This window comes from Pelophylax lessonae, assembly GCF_965119305.1.
Source record: "Pelophylax lessonae genome assembly, chromosome: 1".
In the NCBI taxonomy this organism is placed as follows: Eukaryota; Metazoa; Chordata; class Amphibia; order Anura; family Ranidae; genus Pelophylax; species Pelophylax lessonae.
In genome coordinates, this window is record NC_138768.1 from 617,718,618 (window position 1) to 617,745,281 (window position 26,664).

At 44.6% G+C, this 26,664-nt stretch overlaps 1 protein-coding gene across 9 annotated transcripts in view; it reads right to left on the reverse strand.

Annotated features, from left to right (window-relative positions):
• CAMK2D (calcium/calmodulin dependent protein kinase II delta) overlaps positions 1–26,664 on the reverse strand; it is a 446,499-nt gene that overhangs the window by 214,743 nt on the left and 205,092 nt on the right. The gene's annotated exons all lie outside the window — the stretch shown is intronic.

Genomic DNA, 26,664 nt, shown 5'->3' on the forward strand with positions numbered 1-26,664 from the left:
TCTTCCGCTTAGTCGTAACCATAAGTTGGTTACGACTAAGCGGAAGACTCCGTGAAACGAGTCAACCGCCGTGCTCCCCTTTCCCCCCCCATGTCTCCGACTGTTTTGGTTTCATCTTGGATGATTTTATCTTTTTGCCTGCAAAATAAATTTGGATTTTAACTTTTTGCATCTTCAACCGGTTGTGCGGCTTTTTGTGCTCTTCCATTTTCAAGCTGCGACAGCCTAAATACACCATACACACCCTCAGTACATAAACCAAACTTTGCCACGCTAAAAAAGCATAAAAAAATATCAATCTAAGAAAAAATTGTATAATGAAATAAAATCCAAATGTGTTTTTTGTCATTATTTTTAGTGTGATATTTGTCACTTTTTAGCGCGGCAAAGTTTAGTTTATTTATGGTTTACAATTTCTCTGTTTTTTGATAGCTGCTTCTTCATAGATCTTTGCAATATTTGCATTTTTTCCCACACCCTAAATACAGGTGTAACATGTTCAGAAAGGTGAACTTAGCATTTAAAAAGCAAATTGCACTTTGCAAGGGAATCTTTCCCAGAGTTTTGCAAATGTATTGAAGCTCTGTGGACTTGCATCATCTAATCATGTGCTAGCAAAAATGTTTTTTCTTTTTCCCTTTCACATGATTGGGTAATCTTTGCAAAGTGAAATTGCACCATATTCACTAAGCTCTAGGGAAGATTCCCTTGCAAAACAAACAGTCTATTTGTCTTTAGTAAATCAGACCTATCGCTTCATTCAGCATGTGGCAAGCAAAAGTGATTTACAGGTGGTAGCATTTTGGTTTATTCAATACAAGCAAATTCTTAAAGGTGCTGTAAGCCACTATAGAGATGTGTTTAAAGGGAGTTAGTTAACTTCTTACTGTCATATCCTTGGTAGCATGAAAAACCATATTACATAAATGGATCTATTCAGAACCCCCCACTATCTCTTTGTTTTTAGACAAGCTATGTTATGTTATTTGTATGGAATGGATGGAGGCCTCCTTACGCAAGGAATCACAAGTCCGAAAACTCTTTGACGTCTGGGAATCTTTTGGTAAAACTTTTTCTATTGCTACCCAACAGACTATTGTATAATGTTTTCAATACACCTCATGGTATCAAACCAGACTACTAATCAATGACCCTCCAACTGACATCCCACCTTCTACTGATTCAGGACACACTTCACAATTGATAGCGGAGGGCCTCTGCCAACTGTTAAACTGACCGCCGCCCATCGAAATGTTCTGTAATGTCTACCCTAACACCCAGTACTCCTATTTCATCCACACATTATACTATCAAACTGCAAGTTGTCATTTCAATTTTGCCTTACTGGCCAAATGTTGCGGCCACACTCTCTTACCCGCATTCTCAATAAAAAATACACTTAAAAAAAGGCAGTTAGTTTGCCTTGTGGTCACAATGCAAGACTATTACCATATGCAGTGCAGCAAGCCAGAACAGAACTGTGTACCAGTTGGCATGCAAAAACTAATTATTTAGGAGTTCCCTTTCTTTTTGGAGGGGCTTATAAACTGTTAGGAGATTGTCACTTTTGTACTTTTGAGTATTGTCACTTTTGTACTTTTGAGTACAAAGCGAAGTTACCAAATAAGCAATTAAACTGAGCACAGTAATAATCCTTAGCACAATAACAATTCCACTACGGGCAAACCAAAGCAAATAAGAACACAATTGTCAGGTAAAATTTGTTGGAGAGAACAGCACAAGATGGAAACAAATATTTTCACCTCCGAGGGAACTCTGTAGCCCCATGATATCGTTACCATCAAAGCAGGCCATTACTGGCTTATCACACTTTAACAAATGATAAAGTCACTTCTGAAGGTGAGAAGGAGATCAGTTTACAGCAGAAGTCCAAGCAAACAAATTCACTTCAAAGTAAATGCCTGCTTCTTCCAAGAACCAAATTACAGCTCCTAAGTGCCTGGCTCACTGATGAGTGTTTGCTGTAGGACTGGTGACAGACTATTTTATAATCATGAAATGCAACCGGTCCTTCCAGCTACAAGCATGGTGAACAAACTTTTAGCTCTGCTCAGAATCCTAGTGACAAAAGTTGGCCCAGCAACACTGGCATTTTTGTACTTTCTTCCAGTTACTTATCAGCTTTGTAAACCTGGTTTGAAAAATAAAGACCCCCTGACAAGATCCAATCAATGCGCAAAATTTACCATTTCCTTAGTTGCTTTATATATAAGAATGTCAAATGACAGCTTGTTTCTTCTGCTACTCTGCAAATGTTACTCTGAAATCATAAATTGGAGATGCATTCAAAACATAAATCTGCCTTTTTATAGATCACGCACTTCCAAAAAAACAGAAAGGGACAGGATGCCCCTACCCCAAAATATGACCAAAACTGCACACCAGCTCACTTGTCATAACCTATCCATCTATAGAAGTGAGGCTTATATAGACTATGCTGACCTAAGCTTATAACTTCACTTACACATTTTCTTTACAGTTATTTCTACCTTTGTTTATATAACCTAGACTTTTGCACTGTTTGGTGCATACACTATATATTGGAGGGATACCCTCCCATGGGCCGGTAGGCATGGAAAGATATTGACTCTTCCCCGTATACCTCTGTATCTTGCCGTTAGCTTTTTTTTAAAGTACGAGATTTTACAATATTAATTGATATGGGTTGTGTTTTTTTTTCATTGTTTATATTATAAAGGAATGTATAAACCCTATATGAAATGTATATATATATATATATATATATATACACACACACACACACACACACACACACACTTTTTTGGGTGGTACTGATATATCTGAGTATATCATGTGAAATGTGACCAGTCCTGTACCTATGGATTAAGTCAATGTAATAGTTTATTTTATTTGTTTATTGCTTTCTCTATCTCTTTCCTTTTTCTGTAGATTTGTTTTTAAAATTGTAAACAAGCTCTCTGAAAATACAAAAACTTTTGCGGGACCTGAAGAAGCGGTATATCCGCGAAACACGTAGACCTCATTTGAAGGACACAGATTGCTTGCCTTTGTGATGTATCCAATATCTATATGTTTTTAAACTGTATTTAAAAAAAACTGTGGTTTTCATTAACTTATATGCTTTGTTAAATCATACATAAGTGACATTATGGGTATATTTAGAGTTCCAAAACCTACCTTACATTCCCTTTACTATAGATATGAATAAGTGACGGTAGCTCTATTCAGTTATTTCCGTAAAGTAGTGCATGCTCAGAGTCGTAATGCACCAGACGCAAAAACACAAGTTATGTTCCATAAAGAGCTCACGTACATCCGTACATATATAGACACGTAAAATTCTTCTTCTAACTCCTAGTGTTTCAATTTACGCATATATGCTCGTATGTGCTTATATATAAGTGTTAATTAATACATGCAAATGTAATCGGATTTTTTAAGATCTTACCGTAAAATCCTTTTCTCTTAGCTCATTGACAGACGTAGTCTTCTTGATTCACAAGAACTGGGTTATGTTATCTCCGCAGGAGTAGGACTAGGCAGAAAGAAAAAACGTTCTGGCTCCACCCTAGGGGCAGTCCCAGAGGGTATATCCTCCCTCTCTCTGCTACAAGGCATCAGTTCTGTCACAAAGCAGCAACAGAGAATTTAACCCAACCCAACTCAATGATAGAGGGGCGGGTACTACGTCTGTCAATGAGCTAAGAGAAAAGGATTTTACGGTAAGATCTTACAAAAATCCGATTTTCTCTGTCGCTCATTGACAGACGTAGTCTTCTTGATTCACAAGAACTGGGACATCCAGAAGCAGTGCCACAAATGAGGGGTGGGATTGACAGAAATCAAAATCCAATCTAGAAGGCCCAACCGGTGCCAAACTAGAAGTTTTAAAGGCTCATTATAAACAAAGAATGAGACTCAAATAAAAATTCCAACGGAAAAAAAAAAACCCTCGAGGTAGACCACTGGTCTCCTCAAATGGCGGCCTGCAAAACCTTGCGGCCAAACGAGGCATCAGACGATGCCATTACATCAACTTTATAATGTTTTGTAAAGGTATGCACCGACGACCAGGTAGCAGCCTTGCACACCTGGACCACTGACGACTGATGGCGAAAGGCCCATGACGCACTAAGTGCCCGAGTGGAGTGCGCCTTAACAGGGAACGGGGGCTCCCGACCCTTAATAGAATAAGCCTGTACCACCATCTGTCTGATCCATTTGGAAATAGTCGCGGCAGATGCAGGCAACCCCTTTTTGGGTCCATCCGGGATCACAAAAAGTGAATCCGTCTTGCGAAACGAGTCTGTCGTTTTCAAGTATACCCTGATCGCCCGGACCACATCCAAGGAGTGTAAAGCAAACTCCCGAGGATGACTGGGCTTAGGACACAGGGAAGGTAATACAATTTCTTCATTCAGATGAAATTCTGAAACCACTTTTGGTAGGAAGGATGGATTCGGACGAAGAACCACCTTATCTCTATGAACCACCAGATATGGGGAACGACAAGATAATGCGGCCAGTTCTGACACCCTGCGTGCAGAAGTGATAGCCACCAAGAAGGCCACCTTCTGGGACAACGTAGGTAGAGGAATCTCCCTAATATCTTCAAAGGGAGGTTTCTGAAGAACCGACAATACCAAATTAAGATCCCAGGGTGGTAACGGCGCGCGCACTGGCGGAGCCAGATGTCGCACCCCCTGGATGAAATTCCGCACCAAGGAATGAGTAGCCAAAGGCTTCTGAAAGAAGATAGCTAATGCTGAGACCTGACTCTTGATAGTACTCAAGGCCAGTTTCTGCTCAACCCCTTGTTGCAGAAAAGCTAATATTCGACTAACCGAATAAGACCGTGGACGGAACCCCAGAGGTTCACACCATGCAATGTAGGACTTCCATGTGCGATGATAAATCTTTCTGGAAGTCGCTTTCCTTGCTTTAACTAAAGTAGGAATAACTGAAGCTGACAATCCCTTGTCCTTCAGCACCTGGGTCTCAATAGCCAGGCCGTTAAAGCCAGCGATCGTAAAGCAGGATGGAAGATCGGTCCCTGAGACAGTAGGTCCTCCCTGAGAGGAAGTCTCCACGGGACGTCCGCCACCAGTCTGACCAAGTCAGCGTACCACGCTTGGCGAGGCCAGTCCGGAGCTACCAGGATTACCGGAATTCCTTCCTCCTCTATCCTGCGAAGAAGTCTTGGCAGTAACCCGAGAGGAGGGAAGGCATACATTAGCTGGTATTGCCCCCACGGGGCGATCAGTGTGTCTGCGGTCTCTGCTAGAGGATCGCGGGAGCGAGCCACGAATCTCTGTACTTTCCTGTTGAATCGTGATGCCAACAGATCCCCATCCGGGGTGCCCCAACGTAGGCACAACTGGTGGAAAACTTCTGGATGGAGGGACCATTCCCCCTGATCCAGAGTCTGACGGCTGAGATAATCTGCCTGCCAATTTTCCACCCCCGGAATGAACACCGCAGAGATCGCTGGAACAAAACGTTCCGCCCAGCGGAGAATGCAAGCCACTTCCTTGGCCGCTCAGACACTCTTGGTGCCCCCCTGGTGATTGACATAAGCCACGGCCGTGGCGTTGTCCGACTGGATCCGAACCGGGCTGCCCTGGAGCTGCTCGGTCCAGTGAATCAGACAAAGTCTGATCGCTCTCAGTTCCAATACATTTATCGGCAACCTGGATTCTTCCGGGGACCAAAGTCCCTGGACAGATAACTGACCGAGAATTCCTCCCCATCCGGATAGACTGGCATCCGTGGTCACTATCGTCCAATATATTGGCAGAAATGACTTTTCCTGGCTGAGCATCGGAGACCGAAGCCACCAGACCAGAGACTCTCTGGTCTGTTTGCTCAAACGGATCCGATTGTCCAGGGATTCCGGATTCCGATTCCATCTGAGAAGAATCTCTTGCTGAAGAATTCGGGTATGGGACTGGGCAAATGGGACTGCTTCGAAGGAAGCCACCATCAACCCCAGAACCCTCATGCAAGTTCGAAGAGAAGACCAGCTGTTGGATAGTAACAACTGGACTGCTGATTGAATCTTCCGGAGTTTCCCTACCGGAAGGAAAACTCTTGTCCTGACTGTGTCTAGAATTAGACCCAGATATTCGAGCCTCTGGGTGGGAACCAGAAATGACTTTTGCTGGTTCACCAGCCACCCGAATTCCTGTAAAGAAATTATAGTAATTTCTATGTTTTGTAGCAGGGTCTGAGGAGACTCTGCATGAAGTAGGAGATCGTCTAGGTAACCTAGAATCGATATGCCTCTTTGGCGCAGTAGTGCCAACATTGGGGCCAACACCTTCGTGAAGACCCGAGGAGCCGTGGCGAGACCGAAAGGTAACGCCACAAACTAATAGTGGTTCTCTTCTACGGAAAACGTAGAAACCGCTGATGTCCTGCGAAAATGGGAATGTGAAGATAGGCGTCCTTGATGTCTATGGACGCTAGGACATCCCCTGGATGCAGGAAGGCTGCTACTGTGCGAATGGATTCCATCTTGAATTTTCTTATGTTGAGAAAGGAATTGAGTGCCCTTAAGTCCAGAATTGGACGCACTTTGCCCTCTTTCCTGGGTATTGTAAATAGGTTTGAATAAAACCCCTGAAAACGTTCTGTCCAAGGAACGTGGACTACCACTCCTTGTTGTAGTAAATCCGTGACTGCTCTCCGTAGATCTTCTAGACGATCCGGGGATAGTCGGATATTGGAAGGGAAGAATCGCGCCGGTGGGAGAGATCGAAACTCGATCTTGTACCCTGACCTTATGACTTCGCAAACCCACTTGTCCGGGATTCTGGAAAGCCATGGATCCGGGAACCGGCGAAGACGTCCCCCCACCCCAGTTATGGGTGGGGGCGCACCTTCAGGCTTTGGACGATTTATCTTCAGGTCTGGAGGGGGCGGGCTTTTGCTTGCCCGACCAACGTCCCCTGAAGCCTCCTGAAGGAGCTTTGGAGGACTTAATTTTTTCACCCGCGGGACGAAAAAACTTTTTGTGAGCAGAGAAAGAAGGCCCTCGTCTTTGACGAGGTCCTTTACCTTTAACATTTTGCGGTAAAAAGGTGCTCTTTCCTCCCGTGAGATCCTTAATGATCTCATCTAAGTTGGCTCCAAATAGACGCTCTCCTAAAAAGGGGATATTAGCCAATGCTTTTTTGGAACCTTGGTCGGCTAACCAACCTTTTAGCCACAGTGTACGCCTGAGAACCACTGCTGAAACTGATGCTCGCGCCAATAATGGAGTGGCGTCTAATGCCGCATCACACACAAACTGTAACCCCTGTATCATTTGTTCCAACAAATCTGATACCGCCTGAGGGACTTCTTCTAAGTCCCGGCGCAACCACTTGGTCCATTCAGTTACAGTCTGCGAAACCAGTCCAATAGCAATTATTGGTCTGAAAGCTGATCCAATCAAGGAAAACATGGTGCGAGACATAGCTTCTATCTTGCGATCCACTGGATCTTTAAAAGACGGAGCGTCTTCTAAAGGAATAACCGTGGCTTTATTCAATCTAGCAATTGGTGAATCCACCACAGGTGGTTCTGTCCATTTCTTAATGAGGGTTTCCTCAAACGGATAACGCCTGTTAATGCGTTTAGAAATAGCAGAAGTGCGTTTTGGCAGACTCCATTCTTCTTTGATTGGATTGCCAAAACATTTGGGCAATGAAAAAACCTTCGCTACTTTGATGGGTTTTTTAGTCCCAAAGGGGATTTCAGTTTCAGCTATTTCCGACGGAATACCCTGTAATCTTAAGGTTTCTTGAACAGATACAATGAGTGCGTTTACCAACGCTTCCTCTCGGGCTATGGCTGATGCCGAAACATCCTCCTCACTGTCTGAAGAGACAGTACCCGAGACACCAATCCCAGATGAAGTACCTGCAACTGCAGAAATAGGCTCAGATTCTGAATCCGAAGTTTCAGATAATAAGGGGTTAGGCGGGGGTCGCTTTCTTGCGCCCTGTCCCTGACAAGCCACTTCCACCCGGGACACAAACGTTTCCATAATAGCTGACAATGATTCAACCGTCAGTGGGGTGCTGGAGGATCCTGCAGACACCTCGAGGGGATCCGGTGGAGATACATGAGTGGCAGGGTCCATGTTAATTCAGGACACCTCTGCCAGAAAAAACAAAAAACTTTTTTTTTTTTTAAATAAAAAATACCTCTTTTTTTTTTTTTTTATGTGTATCCCCCTAGCGCAATAGCGCCCCTCAGAGTACCTGCTTCTCGATCCCCACAGAGAGAGAGAGGGACCCTCAAGGCTCACCACCCGATGCAGAGAAGTTTCCAACCAACTGCAGTCAGCGTCTGTCTTTTACAGACTGGAAAGAGCTGTGTTAGTTTTCCCGGGTAGAAGGACGTGGCTCCGCCCCCTGTGTACGCCTTCCGGCGTTCCCAGCTCTCCACGAGGTAGCTAGGCTCATCAAACATGGCCGCCCCCATACAGGAGACAATAGACTCCAAAAACATGGCGGTCGGCGTGACCTGAGGACATTTATGCACCCGGTCTACGGCAAAATGGCGGCGGACTGCCGAAATAGTTTTTCCCAGCACATCCACCTGCATCTCTGCTAAATGGCGGTTTATCGATCTTCAGGAGGTACACTACAATTAAGGTAGGATTATACCTCCTATATCTGCTGTAATACTACAGTCTGCTGGGTAGAGTGTTAGCTCTCAAACCAAGTCCACTTCCCACCAAACACATGCTGTATTTACAAGGGGGACTTTTAGTGTCAGACAGATACTGACCATGTATGGAGGGGCCCATAATTCATACTGCCTCATAACGAGGAAAAAAGGGAACGTTTACTCACCATACCGAACCGACAGACACCCTCTCTTCACAATACCCTCTCCACCGTGGTGGGGGGTTGTGGACCACTCCGGACGCCTCGACTCTCTGGTTCCTGGCGTCCAAGCGAGACTTTTAACTCGCAAGGTCAGTCCCTCCAATGGTACTCCGTCGCGGCCGACCCAGCGCGGAGCTCTGGTCTGCACGCGCTCGTAGGCAGAAACCGGGGTGACCACTGGATCTCAACATCCAGCCCGTCGCCCGGCCCCGCATACTTACTTGAATGTGTCGCGGCCGACCAAGCGCAATGCAATGGTCTGCGCGCGCTCGTAGGCCAGCTGGGGTGACCACTAGTGTCACCCAGTCCGGCGTATTTGCTTGAAGATCTCACAGGAAAAAACACTGGAGAAAAAACTACCTAAAAAATATTTTTTCTAAAAAAAAAAAATCTTGCCAGGACCAGAGATCCCAGCAAGGAACTTAGGTCCTTACTCCTGACTAGACAGAAAAAAACTGATGCCTTGTAGCAGAGAGAGGGAGGATATACCCTCTGGGACTGCCCCTAGGGTGGAGCCAGAACGTTTTTTCTTTCTGCCTAGTCCTACTCCTGCGGAGACAACATAACCCAGTTCTTGTGAATCAAGAAGACTACGTCTGTCAATGAGCGACAGAGAAAAAATGTTTTATTTTTCTATGGCTCTGAAGTAGGGATGCACCGATCAGATATTAGGATTGGATATCGGCGCCGATATGGCCATAATAGCTGGATCGGGGGATTGGTAAAATTAACAGATAACCGGGCCGATCCGGTTTTGCTCTTTACATAGCTGTGAGGGAGCAGAAAACAGCTGTCAAAGAAAAAAAAAAAAAAAAGAGCCTCCTGCAAATGCCTGTAAGCCTCCCAGTTAAGTAAACACAATGCATACAATGTATCTTTTTGTTCTGTCTGCCAGAGGAGGGAAGTTTAACCTCTTAAATGCACAATGTTATAAGGCAGTGGTCCTCAACTCCGGTCCTCAAGGCCCACTATCAGGCCAGATTTTTAGTACTACCTTGGGGAGATGCAGACTAGAATACTGCAATCACTGAGCAGCAAACTATATCACCTGGGATGTATTTCAGTTATCTTGCAAACCTGGCCTGTTAAGCCCCGTACACACGTACCGATCGTCGTCATACAAACGTCGGCGGACGAAAGATCTGCCGATTGTACGCTTGTTAGTATGGTGCCTCCGACAGCTGTCTGCGCACATTCTGCGGACAAGAGTCTTTCTTGCAAACATGAAAATTTTTGTATGCCGACACCAGAACGGACGATTGTTCGCCAGTCAGTACAGAATTCTGCCGACAGACCGCAGATTTGCAAGACTGGGCATGCTCAGAAAAGAAAAAACACAGGGAAAGTTAACCATTACATGACATCACTTCTGCAGTCGGCTGTAGTTGGCAGACAAAATTCTTGGGCAGTCTTTGCACTTTTCAACAGACACCGACATCCCGGGGAGAAAAGACGAACGTTTGTATGCCGACGATCGGTACGTGTGTACGGGGCTTTAGTGGGCCCTGAGGACCAGGGTTGAGGACCATTGTTATAAGGTATCTGCCGATACTGATAAGGAAGTGTTATTTTGTTATAAGCTCACAAAACAGTACTTCCGGATCGGACTCGGGTTCGGCGATTTCACAAAGCAAAAGATCGGCATCGGGATCGGGACCAAAAAAGTTGGATCGGTGCATCCCTACTCTGAAGTATTACTGCAATACAGATCCTCACACAACTATGTGCAGTGTCCTATAGACAACGTTGCTCCTGTGTTCAGATCTATAAAAAGGCTACACATTACAAATGCCGTTTTTTTTTTCACCTGTGTGCAAGAGGCCTTATTCTGTAGAATGCGCAACAGTAGTAGTTATGTTTGGGCCCCCTGACCTTATGAGCTTACATAGAGTTGCCCTATCGAAAAATGAATGGGTTTATAAGAATTGATATTTATTTCCCACAAAAAGAATGAAATCAAAGTTCTAGCATTTTAGGAGCTGGTTATAGCACAGACGTAAGGCTGTTCTAAATGAGTAAATGCACCTTTTATATCCACACAGCCAATGTCAAACTGGGGAAAACGCAGTCATTCGTTACGCTACATTACCTGCCTGCATGACCTCCACAATTATTGAAACATAACAGAAAAAACAGAGCAGCCTGGCCCTGTGAAGCACGCCGTTCTGCCATAGGAAATTAACACTAAAAGGTATATCTTTTATGTTCATTTCCTGTCAGTCAGTAGAATTGTACAGTATTTCTATATGCTGGCTTAGTTCCTCATGTTTATCAGTATATATCTATGGCTTTATCCAAATACATGGTAGGAAGTGCTTCATGAGACCAGTCTGTTTTGTTTGTAACACCAGATTACCGTATCTGTAGAAGAGCCGCCAGGTGACATTTAGAAACAGAAGAGTTGTGACTATTTCTTTGTGGGAAAAAAAATAGGTCTAATTTATCTTGCCTAAAGCAACATGAGATCAAAAAACGTTTGATTATTGGAATATAGGAGCGGCAACTAAGAATGTACTAATGTGCTCTCTTTGTTAATATTTTATTATCATGTAATAAACTGAATACATATAGAACATTGATTAAAGTATGTTATAGATTTTCTTGTTCGCTATATTATGTAGAAAAAAATAATACCTAATTTCAAGAAACTAAGATACACCACATAGGATTTATCAAATTAAATCCTAATCTGGTGCGTAGAATCCTAAATGTAATCAGTGATTCCAAGTGACTTGATTTGTAACATTTTGTAAAAAAAAAAAAAAAAAAAAAGATATGAGGTTTATTAACCATGAAACTTGATTATTTGGAGCCACTGGAATGTAATATACATGGTCAAGGGATTCCAAAGCAGTAAACACTATACATGGGGACCACTTGGTTTAATCCCTAGGTACCAGTCTGATAAACTTTGATGCAGAGCATTGGTTTTCAAACTGTCCGGCTTGCCCCGTCTAAAATAATACAGACACTGAAGATTTTCTCATTACCTGCCACAGTACATTTACTGCCCCAGGGTGGCACAGGCAGGCTTGATCCCGTACATGTACGTCATCCCAGCCTGTTCCGGGTTAGAGGCACATAGGGCGCCGCTCCCTTTTGTGGACATGGCAGATTGCCGCTTCTGGTACATGGCTGCTGTGAGCGGCTTGAGATTGTGTGATCGATACGTGATCACATGATCACAATATCAGCAAAGCTGTTACAAATGAATTTCATTCATGAACAGCTATGATTCCCATACTGATGCTGTGATTGGCCCACATCAATCTCATGGTACCTGGGCCATTTACAGCACCCTGTGCCATATGATAGCTGTGGGCCAAACATAGCACATAATAGTAAATCACAGCTGCTATGAATGTAACCCAATTATGACAGTTCAAAACATTGCTGTTACAGTGATCACCACTGTAACAACAATCAAAGTGAAAAAAAAAAAAATCCCTGATCACCCCCCTAGAGTAGTACAGAGTCACTATGGTGACACTGAACTACCCTGAATAAAAAGTATGTAAAGAAAAAGGAAAAAAAGAATAAAAAAAATGTAATTAAAGAAAAAAGGTTACAAAATGTTTAAAACATACTGTCACCAGTCAATATCTCTGATCACCCCCACACCTGTCATAGGATAACACTGTACTGCCCTGGTAACAGTATGGTAAAAAAAAAAAAAAAAAAGTGAAAAAGAAAAATCTTTCTTCATTTTCGAAAAAATTGGTTCAATTTTCAAATACGGTATATTTACCATAGTTTGACATGTAGCAGAATACATTTTTGCCTACATTTATGCAGATATTGGATATGTTTTATAACAATGTAAAAAACAAATCATTTTGCTTTTATTTTCAAAATTTCTGGTCTTAGTTAGTTTATATAAAAAAATAAAAATCCAGTGGTGATCAAATACTACCAAAAGAAAGCTCTATTTCAGTGAAAAAAATGAAATTGCATTTGTGCCCAGTGTGCAACTGGCAGTTAATGAAGCACTGTGCTGAATAGCAAAAAATGGCCTGGTAATGACAGGGAAAAAACCTTCATTCTTTAGCTACAATATCAATCTTAGGTACTGCTGCCTGCATTATAAAACTGTCAGTTGTTATTTAACCACGGACATGTGAAATGTTGCTAAACTGAAGAAATTCATTTGCCAAGGCAGCCAACTTGTTTTAATTTATTTTTCTTTTTTTCTTTTGGTGCTGTGCTATTTGCAGCTTGCGGCTTCAAGGAAACGTGTTCATCTCCTAGATTTCTGGCTGACTTTACTAAATTGTCCATCTGTCCTTGGCTATATAAAAATGTGAAAAATTTAAAAGAAAATAAATTTGATACGTTTAGAATAGAGCAATTCACCAAAATTATCTTATGACTAAATGACCAGCAGAAGGCCAGGTTGCACAAAATTCTCAGTGAAACAGGTATGCGCCATGTCAAATGTATATTGTTTTACAACATAAAATATTGCAGTTGATGGTCTAAAGCAATGATCTCCAAACTGCGCCTGCCCTTTGCTTGCCTTTATCTGGCACAAGGGACAATTTTCCTCCCACTGATACAAAAGACACTATTTCTCCCACTGACACCAACAATGGGGCAATATTCCTGCTACTGACATCAGCAACAGGCACTATTTTCCCTACTGACACCAATGATGGGGCACTATTTCCCCTACTGACACCTATGATGGGGCACTATTCCTCCCACTGACACCAATTTTCCTACAAGTTATCAATTTATTATCAGGATATTATCATTTTCAGTTACAAAATTATATGCACCGACCTTCGTAAAAAATAGGAAGATCGCTCTTCCGATTTTCTCATAGTGTGTACTGGGCTTGAAACACTATTTTTACTACTGACACCAACAATGGGGCACTATACCTCTCGGTGACACCAACGATAGGGCACTATTCCTCCCATTGACACCAACGATGGGGCAATATTCCTCCCACTGACACCAATGATGGGTCATTATTCCTCCCACTGACACCAATGATGGGGCACTATTCTTCCCAATGACACCAACAATGGTGCACTATACTCCTCATTGACACCAATGATGGGGCACTATTCCTCCAACTAACACCAATGATGGGGCACTATTCCTCCAACACCAATGATGGGGCACAATTCCTCCCCCTAATACCAAAGGCTGACGCCAGGACAATTTCTACGCCCAATGGCCACAGTCTGGCTCCTAAATTCTGATGGACTGTAAACTGGCCCTTTGTTTAGAAAGTCTGGAGATACCTGGTCTAGAAGGCAGATATGTATATATATATATATATATATATGTATACATACACACAGTATATACTGTATGTACATCTGTATATTCCATCTGAAATAATGGGTATATATCCCTTTTGAAATTATTTGTATGTAGCTTCCTCTGTCCAGATATCTCATAGTTACATGTTTACATAGTTAGTCAGGTTGAAAAAAGCCCATCTAGTTAAACCATTAAAAAAAAAAAAAACAATAAAAAAAACCAACAACCATACAATCCCATATACACAATCCTATACCCACAGTTGACCCAAAGAAAGGTGAGAAACCCCAGCAAAGTATGATACAATTTGCTCCAGCAGAGGAAAAAAATCCTTCCTGAACCCCCCCCCCCCCCCCCCCTGAGCAATCAGATATTACCTGGATCAACTTTACCTATAAATGTGAGTACCCAGCTATATTATGTTTATTTAGGAAATAATCCATGCCTTTTATGTTTTTGTTTTTTTTGTTCCATAACGTTTTTTATTGAAGATGTTAAAGAGCATTACAGAATATCAAGATTAGTCCAACATGACTGTTACAGAGTGTACAATGCAAAATCATGGTCATTTTAGTGGGTACAGTTCATGAAGCATATGTGACAAAACAATAAAATAAAAACCTGCGAAAGAGAGAAAAAGAAAGGAAGGGGAAGAAATATAGTCAGGCAGGCATATAAGTTTTCATTGCTTATTGGTATTGTCAGTTATCATTCACGATTATAAGACCACCATTCATTTCTTCCGATACATGTCACATAAGTTTGCAAATGTATATTGTCTGAAGATCATAGGTTGACATAGTGGGCCTGAGAAATGCAGTAGGAGCCTGGTTGTATCATCTGTAAGGGTGTTATTGTTTCGGTCAACGTGAACCAAGATGGTGTAGCATAGATGTTCACTAGGGCTCGATCTTGAAACTTTACATATCTACGACTGGGGGGGCGTGGTAGAGAGGTTTCAGGTATGCTCAGAAAAAAGGAGGGGGATAGAGAAAGGGGAGAGAAAGAAAGGAGTAAGGAGGGAGGAGACAAATGAATTAGAGAGGGAAAAATAAATACAAAAGGGGGGGACTAACAAGATAACTCTATGGAGGAGTGTTCGTGCAGCGCTTTGCACTGTAGATTGGCCTCCCCAGTCTCCACTGGGGGCAGTCAAGTTCTGCATGTATAGAAGCTGCGTGATGTATGTTGGCTTGGCACCTCCCAGACTCATCCCATTGTTAGGGGAGGGAGGGCCACCGCCAAAAAGAAGATAAATGTGCTATTCAGGGGTGGGTGTACCAGGCCTTTTTTAAAGAAATCTACTGAGCTGGCCAGAGCCACCTCTGGAGGGACTTTATTCCACATTTTCACAGCTCTTACCGTGAAAGAAACCTTTCTGTATTTGGAGATTAAATCTCTTTTCCTCTAGATGTTAAGAGTGCCCCTTTGTCCTCTGTGATGATCTTAAAGTGAATAACGCAACACTAACTTCACTATATGGGTCACCTATGTATTTGTACATGTTGATCTCCTCTTCTCAAGAGAAAATAAATTCAGTTTCTCTAATCTATCCTCATAGCTGAGCTCCTCCATGCCTCTTATCAGTTTGGTTGCCCTTCTCTGCACTTCCTCCAGTTCCCCAACATCCTTTTTTAGAATTGGTGCATATTCCAGATGAGGTCTCACTAATGATTTGCACAGAGGAAAATTATATATCTCTCTGAAGTCCATACCTAGCTTAATAAAGAAAGGACTTTGCTTGCTTTGGAAACCTCAGCTTGGCATTGCATGCCAATGATGCAAGCTTATGATCTACTAGAACACCCAGATCCTTCTCTACCATTGATTCCCTGCATTGAGGTTGGCCTGTGAAGATGTTATTACACTGCAAAGCTTGTTGTCATCTGCAATGACTGAAATGGTACTTTTAATCCCAAAGTACATCAGTACAGTGCTCACCCAGGTTGGTGAGGAAGCCTACTATCCTTGAATGACATTCAACAACATTTTTTATTTTTTTTTAATTAAATTTTTATTGAGGTTTCAAGAAAAACAGTACATAACAGGAATTAAGGGGGGAAGAAGGGGTGGGGGGTTACAAGTTTACATATATACAAGATCCATCAACAGATCAAGAGAGCACAGTTACATGAGCATGGAAATGTGCATTAGACAATCATTTAACAATCCATGGTATTCAAGATTCCCAAGCACGTTGGAATACTGATGCCTTGTTTAACCACTTACCGCCCGCCCGCCGTCATATGACGGCGGGACGGTGCGGCTATTATCCTGGGCGGACGTCATATGACGTGACCCAGGAAATGCAGGGCAGGCGCGCGATCGCGCCGCCGTGCACTGCCGGTGTCGGCGTGTCCCCGGGACACAGCCGGTCACCGGCAGGGGGGAAACAGCCAATAGGCATGGCTGTTTCCCACGTGATCGGCTGTGTTCCAATGACACAGCCGATCACAATGGAGGCGCCCGGGAGATGACCGCGCATGCGCGATCGGGAGCGCGCAGCGTGGTCATGTCGGTGGCACTGTGTTCCGTAGGAACACAGCTGTCACCGGCGGTAGTAAACAGTCACTGACAGTGACTGTTTACTATGTGATCGGCTGTGAATCCATTCACAGCCGATCACAAAATGTAAACACAGAGCAGTAACTCACTGTTACTAGCTCTTCTCAGCTCATACAGTTTCCAGTGTGAGGGGAGAAGAGCTAGAAATAGTGAGTTACTGCTCTGTGTACCTGCAAAAGTAAAATCACACAAATAAAGGTCCCCCCACAGTCCTCAGCCCCCCCCAATGTCACCTGTCACCCAACAGTCACCTCATCAGTGCCCAGAAATTGACACCCATAACGTTCACATGTGAGCGCAGCGATCGCGGGCAGAATCACCGCGATTCTGCCCGCGATCCGGAAATCATTGCAAATTGCGGGACGCCTGTGCGTTGCCCGTTTTTTGCAATAGCACCCCAAACGCTGTGCGATGTTGCCGCCATTTCCGCCTGCCGAATCGCGGTAACATCGCGCAAACATCGCATGACGCCCAAAAAAGGTACAAGAGTTTCTTTGGGGCGTCATGCGTTGTTTGCGTGATGTTACCGTGATTCGGCAGGTGGAAATCGCTGCAACATCGCACAGCGTTTGGGGTGCTATTGCAAAAAACGGGCAACGCACAGGCGTCCCGCGATTTGCAATGATTTCTGGATCGCGGGCAGAATCGCAGTGATTTTGCCCGCGATCGCTACGCTCACATGTGAATGTAGCCTAAAGTTCACCGGTCACCAGAGACTGCCATCAGTACCGCCGTGCACCATCGCCCGTCACCTGTCACCCATCAGTGACCATCGCCCGTCACCTGTCACCCCATCAATCACCTTCACCTGTCACCCCATCAGTCATCGTCATCTGTCACCCTATCAATCATCGTCACTTGACACCCCATCAGTGATCGTCACTTGTCACCCCATCAATCATCGTCACATGTCACCCCGTCAGTGATTGTCATCTGTCACCCCATCAATCATCGTCACTTGTCACCTCATCAATCATCGTCACCTGTCACCTCATCAATCATCATCACCTGTCACCCCATCAGTCATCGTCACCTGTCACCCCATCAGTCATCGTCACCTGTCACCCCATCAGTCATCGTCACCTGTCACCCCATCAGTCATCGTCACCTGTTTGCCATATACATGCAATCACTTACTGACCGCCTAACGACTATATGCGTCGGCCATTAAAAGCTAAATACTGGGGTTATGGCAGCAGATAGCCCCCATAACCCCGGTATTTTTTGAAACGGCGGGCGGTCGGCTTTCAGATAAGGGTGGTCCCAGTGGCGGATTCGCCGCGGAATTACCCTTACGGTGCAGGGGAAGAGGTGCCCCCCCCCCTCCTGCCGCGTCCCAGACGTTTTCCCAGCTTACCGGACCCGCCGGAAGCGGGGAAAACTATCCAGTCCCGGATCCTCAGAGACAGGAAGTCGAGTGAGGGCAAGATGGCCCTCACTCAACTCTATGGTCTTGGAGGACCGGAGCTACGTCAAAAGACGTTGCCTAGCAACCGGTTTAAAGGGCCGCTTTTTTTTCTTTCTTTTTTTTCCTCTTTCAACAATTTTTTTTTTTTTTTCTTTTTTAGTGTAGTTGTGAGGTGTGAGGTCTTTTTGACCCCCAGATCTCACAATAAAGAGGACCTGTCATGCCTATTTCTATTACAAGGGATGTTTACATTCCTTGTAATAGGAATAAAAATGATCAAAACATTTTTTTTTTAAACTGTGTAAAAATAAAAAAATAATAAATAAAATAAATAGGAAAAAAAAAAAAAAAAAAAATTAAAGCGCCCTGTCCCCGTTAGCTCGCGCGCAGAAGCAAACGCATACGCAAGTCCCGCCCACATATGTAAACGGTGTTCAAACCATACATGTGAGGTATCGCCACGATCGTTAGAGCGAGATAAATAATTTGAGCCCTAGACCTCCTCTGTAACTCTAAGCTAGTAACCTGCAGAAATTTTTAAAATGTTGCCTATGGGGATTTTTAAGTACCAATGTTTGGCGCCATTATGTGAGCATGCGCAATTTTGAAGCATGACATTTTGGGTATCTAATTACTCGGCGTAACATTATCTTTCACATTATGGAAAAAAATTGTGCTAAATTTACTGTTTTCTTATTTTTTAGTTAAAAAAGTGCATTTTTTTCAAAAAAATCGCATTTGGAAGACTGCTGCGCAAATATGGTGTGATAAAAAATATTGCAACGATCTCCATTTTATTCTCTAGGGTCTCTGCTAAAAAAAAATATAATGTTTGGGGGTTCCAAGTAGTTTTCTAGCAAAAAAAATGATTTTAGCTTGTAAACACCAAGTGTCAAAAATAGGCCCAGTCTTAAAGTGGATAAATGGACAACTTTGTGTAAAGCGCTACTTGGATGTTAGGCCTATGTATGTGGCCAGGCTGTGAAAAAGTGTTACACATGTGGTATCGCCATACTCAGGAGGAATAGCAGAATGTATTTTGGGGTGCAATTTTTGCTATGCACATGCTATGTGTTAGAAATATTGCATAAATGGACAGCTTTGTGTAAAAAAAATGTGTTTTCATTTTCTTTCCACATTTTCCAAAAACTTGTGGAAAAAAATTACATATTCAAAAGACTCATTATGCCTCAAAAATTATACGTTGGGCTGTTTGCTTTCCAAAATGGGGTCATTTTATGGGGGTTTCCATTGTCCTGGTGCTCCAGGGCCTTCAAAAGTGCGATAGGTTGTCAGGAAATTATATGTGTAATTTATGCTCCTAGAATGCCGGACGCTGCTACTTGGATTTTAGGCCTCTGTATGTGGCCAGGCTGTGAAAAAGTCTCACACATGTGGTATCGCCATACTCAGGAGGAGTAGTAGAATGTGTTTTGGGGTGTAGTTGCAAGTATACATGTGCTGTATGAGAGGAATAACCTGTTAATACGGCAATTTGTAAAAGAAAAAAAAAAAGTCTTCATTTTGCAAAGCATTGTGGGAAAATATTACAACTTCAAAAAACTCACTGTGCCCCTTATTAAATACCTTGGAATGTCTACTTTCCAAAAAGGGGTCATTTGGGGGGTATTTGTACTTTCCTGACTTTTTAGTGTCTCAAGAAATGAGATAGGCCTTCAGTACATCAGGTGTGATCAAGTGTGATCAATTTTCAATGATTCGCACTATAGCTTGTGGACTCTATAACTTTCACAAAGACCAAATAATATACACTTACTTGGGTTATTTTTACCAAAGATAAGTAGCAGTATAAATTTTGGCCAAAATTTGTGAAGAAAAATGACTAATTTGCAAAATTTTATGAAAGAAACAAAGAAAAATGTGTTTTTTCACGATATTTTCAGTCTTTTTTTATTTATAGCACAAAAAATAAAAAACCCAGTATTGATCAAATACCATCAAAAGAAAGCTCTATTTGTGTGAAAAAAAGGACACAATTTTTGTATGGGTACAGTGTTGCATGACTGAGTAATTCTCAGTCAAAGTGTGAGAGCGCTGAAAGCTGAAAATCGGTCTGGGCAGGAAGGGGGTGAAAATGCACTGTAGGCAAGTGGTTAATCTGTTAGCTATAAGGCGTTCGTGTTCGTACGTGAGGTTTACGTAAGTGACCACCTCTGAAATGTTGGGAATGGAGGATGATTTCCATTTCCTAGTGATCTGCACTCTGGATGCAAGGAGAATGTGTGCCACTATAGTCCTGAAATGAGGGGGGGGGGGGGGAAAGTTGTCTATTTGGAGGTTTAGGAGGGCCAAAGCAGGACTTGGAGGGGTGAGAATGCCTGTGACGGAGGATATGAACTTGAAAATCTGGTGCCAGAAGCTTGTAAGGCTTTTGCAGGACCAAAGGATATGGAGGAGGTTTCCCACTTGACCACAGTCTCTCCAGCAAAGAGGGGAGTGCAATGGGTAAAAAGTGTGTAGTTTGTAGGGGGTCAAATACCATCTGGATAGCACTTTATAGGAGAGTTCCCAGTGATTTGCGCAGTGAGAAATAGAGTGTGAAAAACGGATAGCCCATCTCCATTGGTCCAAGGTAAAAACTTTGTGGAGGTCGGTTTCCCATTTTAAAAAGGGGGGTAGTCTTAATGAGGAGGTCTTTATGATGGAATGTTTGGTAGAAGAGTGAGATGCCTTTTACTGTCGGTGGGCTATTTGTAAAGAAATTCCATAGTCTAGTGTGTATTTTAATGGTAGGAATGGGGTGGGATTTAATGAAGCGGGTGATACGAATTTAGTTGTATTGTTCAGAGGGGGGTAGGGAAAGGTCTGAGAACGGTTTTAGGGAGGTGCCTTCTTGGATCTGGTCAAACCAGAGAATGCTGTTGTCTAACCAGTGACGGAGATGTAGATATGGTATGAGGACTGTCAGTGTTTCGAGGGGGAACAAAATTTTTTTTACATACATTTTTGAGAAGTTTGGACTTTATGTTGACTGTGCTGGAGTACTTTTTGAATAGTATTGTACTGAGAACTTCCCTGCCAATGTGCACCCTACAGTACTGATGCTAGGTATAAACTGGAAACCATTTTTTTTTCTGGTGAGAATTTTGAATCTTTCAGATTAGGTCTTGATTGCCACTAGCCACTAGTCTGAGGTCTATAAAATTAGCAGCCCTCAAGCTGAACTCCAGACAGCAAAGACGGGAAAGACCTGTCACCATCTTACTCTAGTTTCTCGTGCAGCAGGTGGTGCCATCTGTGTCTGGAACCATACCACATGCTTTAGAGTAGGATATGTAACTTCCTATTACATTTTGAAAATGCTGTGCGTGTTTTATGAGCCACTGATCACCAGCATGCTTTATTAGATTACTTAACTAAACAAATGTCTGTAAAAAATGGATTTTTGTAAAATCTTACCGTAAAATCCTTTTCTCTTAGCTCATTGACAGACGTAGTCCTCGGTGATACAGCACCTTCGGGTTATGTTGCCTCCACAGGAGCAGGACTAGACAGGAAATTAAAAAGCTCTGGCCACACCCTAGGGGCAGTCCCAGAGGGTATATCCTCTCTCTCTCTGCCTCAACAAATCAGTTATGTGAAAAAGCAGTCTTTAGAGATTTTAACCCAACCCAACTCAAAAAACAGAGGGGCGGGGACTACGTCTGTCAATGAGCTAAGAGAAAAGGATTTTACGGTAAGATTTTACAAAAATCCATTTTTCTCTAGCGCTCATTGACAGACGTAGTCCTCGGTGATACAGCACCTTCGGGACGTCCCAGAGCAGTATCACAAATGAGGGGTGGGAAAATGAAAATCAAATCCCAATCTAGAAGGCCCAACCGGTGCCAACTAGAAGTTTACAATGCTCATCCTTAATGATGAGACTCAACAAAAAAGAGAAAATTTTTTTTTTTTTTTTTTTTTTTCAAACAGAAAAAACCCTCGAGGTAGACCACCGGTCTCCTCAAATTGCGGCCTGCAAAACCTTGCGGCCAAATGAGGCATCCGCCGATGCCGTCACATCAATTTTATAGAATTTTGTAAAGGTATGTACCGACGACCAGGTGGCCGCCTTACATACCTGGACCACTGACGCCTGATGGCGAAAGGCCCAGGAAGTACTGAGCGCTCGAGTGGAGTGCGCCCTAACAGGGAACGGAGGACTTTGACCCTTAATAGAATAAGCCTGTACCACCGTTTGTCTAATCCATTTGGCAATGGTCGCGGCAGATGCAGGCAAACCCTTTCTGGGGCCATCCGTGATCACAAAAAGTGAATCCGTCTTACGGAATGATTCCGTAGCTTTCAGGTATACCCTGATTGCCCGAACCACATCTAAGGAATGCAACGCATGTTCCCGATGATGCTTGGGCTGAGGACACAAGGAAGGTAGTACAATATCTTCATTCAGATGAAAATCTGAAACCACCTTAGGAAGAAAAGATGGCTTAGGATGAAGTACTACCTTATCCCTATGAATCACTAGGTATGGGGACTGGCATGATAATGCAGCCAGTTCTGACACCCTGCGAGCAGAAGTAATAGCCACCAAGAAGGCCACCTTCTGGGATAAAGTAAGCAAGGGAATCTCCCTGATGTCTTCAAAGGGAGGTTTCTGTAGAACCGACAAAACCAAATTAAGATCCCAGGGCGGTAAGGGCGCGCGGACTGGTGGAGCCAGGTGCCGTACCCCCTGGATGAAATTCCGCACCAAGGACTTGGTAGCTAAAGGCTTCTGAAAGAAGATTGCTAATGCTGAAACTTGACCCTTGATGGTGCTCAAGGCTAGCTTCTGCTCAACCCCTTGTTGCAAAAAGGCCAATATTCGAGTCACCGAATAGGTACGTGGAGGAAATCCTAAAGATTCGCACCACGCAATATAAGTCTTCCATGTGTGATAATAGACCTTGCTGGAAGTCGCTTTCCTTGCTTTAATAAGGGTAGGAATGACTGAAGTAGACAAACCTCTGTCCTTCAGTACTTGGGTCTCAATGGCCAGGCCATTAAAACCAGCGACTGTAAAGCATGATGGTAAATTGGTCCTTGAGACCACAGACACTCCCTGAGACGAAGTTCCTACGGAACGTCTGCGACTATCATGTCCAAGTCGGCCAGGCCGGCTTGAGGAGGCCAGCCTAGAATTTCTAGGACCACTGGCGCTGATAGAATCTGAACCAGGCGTCCCTAGAGGTATCTGGCCCCGACCATCCGAGAAAGTCTGGTCGTTTTCTGTTCCCACACATTTATCAGATACCTGATTGTTATCAGGAAGGGTGATCTTTTCTGGTTGAACCTCAGGGACCGAAGTCACCCGACTAGAGGCTACTTGGCCTATCTGGTCAACCAGATCAGATTCCTGTGAGGTATAGGGACTAATCTTAGGAAAAGGTAAAGGAAAAGATCTATTCAGGGAACGGTAACTACCGCTTCCTGTAGTACTTAAATGTTGGAAGGGAAGAATCGCACCGGTAGTAGTGGTTGATGCTCGATCTAATGTCCTGAATACCGGTGAAAACGTCCCCCCACCCTGAAACCGGGTGGGGGGGCACCTTCAGGCTGTGTACTCCTTTGCTTCGGGTTTGGCTGGGTTGGTCCTCTGCTTGTCCGACCAGCCCTTCTTGAATCCTCCTGGAGGAGTCTTGCCTTTCCCGCTTGTACCAGCCGGGCGCCCTTTATGGGCGGTAAAGAAAGGTCCTCGCTTGTTGCGAGGTCCCTTAGCTTTAGCAGCCTGTGGCAAAAAAGTGCTCTTGCCCCCAGTGGCATCCTTAATGATTTCATCTAGGTTGGCCCCAAATAGACGATTCCCCTGAAAAGGGAGATTTGTCAAGGTCTTTTTGGAACCTAGGTCAGCTGACCAGCATTTTAACCACAGCACACGTCTGAGGATGACCGCTGACATAGATGCATGCCCTAATAAGGGAGTAGTGTCCAAGGCTGCGTCACAGATAAACTGTAGCCCTTGTATAATCTGTTCCATCAAATCAGATGTCTCCTGGGGAATATCTTTTCCCCTAAGGTCTTGGCGTACCATTCTCGCCCATTCCGTAAGTGTCTGGGAAACTAGACCAATAACAATTACTGGTCTAAATGCTGACCCTATCAGAGAGAAGATGGTGCGGGACTCTGCTTCCATCTTTCGATCCACCGGATCCTTAAAGGACGAAGTGTCCTCCACTGGGATAACCGTGGCTTTATTCAGCCTGGAAATAGGTGGATCCACCACTGGTGGTACCGTCCATTTCTTAATGATGGATTCCTCAAACGGATAGCGTCTAGCAATACGCTTGGAAATAGTAAAGGTACGTTTAGAATGCTCCCATTCTCCTTTAATCTGATTACCGAAACACTTGGGTACAGGAAAAACCTTCACTGTTTTGATGGGCTTATTAGTACCAAAAGGAATCTCTGTTTCAGTTGCCTCTGCCGGTAAAGCCTCAAGTTTTAAGGTTTCCTGCACTGCCACAACTAGTGCGTCCACCAATGCTTCTTCCTGAATTATAGCGGGAGAAGAAACGTCCTCCTCACTGTCTGAGGGGGCTTTACCTGAGACAACAGCCCTTGCAGAGGAACCTGCAACTGCAGTGACCATCTCTGAATCTGAGTCAGAGGTGTCAGATAGTATAGGGGTAGGCGGGGGTCGCTTCCTTGACCCCCGTCCCTGACAGGCCGCCTCCACCCGAGCCACCATAGACTCCAAAATTGCTGTAAATGACTCTACACTCTGTGCACCGGCGGGTCCCGTGGCCCCCTCGAGGGAAACAGGTGGGGGAATATGTGTGGCAGGGTCCATGATAATTCCAGTCACTTCCTGGATAATATAATTCAAAAATAAAAAACTTTTTTTTTTTTTTTTTTCAGACCCCCAGCGCCACAAAAAGCCCCTTAGTGTTACCTGCTAGGGATCCCTATCGATCGAGAGAGAGAGAGATAGACCCCCAGGCTCACCACTTGATGCTCAGAGTTTAACTGCAACAGGTTACAGCGCTGTCTTGACAAACAGGAAGTCTTTTGGCTGGCTGCCCAGGAAGAAAGGAGGCGGCTCCGCCCCTCTGCACGCCTTCCGGCGCCTCCCTTAGCTCCACGAGGTGTTTGGATCACCTCAAACATGGCCGCCCCCATGCTGGAGACACGAGGCTACGCCAAAATGGCGGCTCGTGCGATCCAGCAAAAAAAATGGCGGCGGCCTGTACTGAATAGCGGTGTGCTGCAGGGCACACAACACTCTCTCTGCATGGGGATTTGGCGTGGTTGGCGGTACCGGCCCTGGCGGACCGCATGGCCATTCGGGAGGCCTGCTAATAGCTGGAGATCTGATTAGGAAGGCAGTCTACATGTCTGTGGCTTCTGACTGGTAGGTAGCTTATTCTTATCACCGTAAGATTCCCAGAAAGCCACTGATTACAATCTTTTTAACATGTATACAATTAGATTGTTAGCTCCCAAACCAAGCCTCCTGGCTTTTTGCACATAAAATCACACTCAAAGTAGGAGGATCTGTGTCATTTATAGGATAGAGAAGGACTCTATCTTACCATACAGAGAGGGGCCCGTGTTCACCACAAGACCCGTCAGGGGAAAAGGGGGAACATACTACTCACCATACCGGAACCAGGCGGGCACCAACTCCTGACAGTACCCCTCTCCACCGGGGCGGGAGGGCTGTCGACCGATATGGACGCCGTGACTCATGGTCTTTGGCGTTTCAGCGAGATGTTTAACTCGCGGGGTCAGTCCTTTAATGGGACTTTGTCGCGGCCGACCCAGCGCGGAGCTATGGCCTGCACGCGCTCGTAGGCTGAACTGGGGTGACCACCGGATCTCAACATCCAGCCCGTCGCCCAGTTCAGCTTTCTTGCTTGAAGATCTCACAGGAACACTGGAGAAAAAAAGCTGTCTAAAAAAATCTTTTAAGAAAAAAATCTTGCCAGGACCTAAGATCCCAGCAAGGTATCTAGGTCCTTACTCCTAACTAGACAGAAAATAACTGATTTGTTGAGGCAGAGAGAGAGAGGATATACCCTCTGGGACTGCCCCTAGGGCAGCCGTCACTAAATGGCGGCCCGCGGTCCAGGAGCGGCCCGCACGATGCTTCCGCCCGGACCCGTCAGGCCGCCACTGTAAGTAGTTATTAGTTTGCTGGGACCGCGGGTGTCCCAGCAACCAGTGACATTACGGGTGTGCGCCCCGCCCCCTGCTTCTTTCTTCGGCTCCCTCCCAGCCAGCCGCGAGTTGGGGCGAGACGTCACGAGCGGGCCCCGCCCCCTGCTTCTTTCTTCGGCTCCCTCCCAGCCAGCCGCGAGTTGGGGCGAGACGTCACGAGCGGGCCCCGCCCCCTGCTTCTTTCTTCGGCTCCCTCCCAGCCAGCCGCGAGTTGGGGCGTGACGTCACGAGCGGGCCCCGCCCCCCTGCTCCTAACTGCGGCTCCTGACTCTCACACTCAGCCTAGCCGCGAGCACGCCCTGCCCCTCTGATGTTCGCTGCTCCTGGCTCCCGCATTTTCTGCTCCCAAAGGTATGTGGGGCACATTTT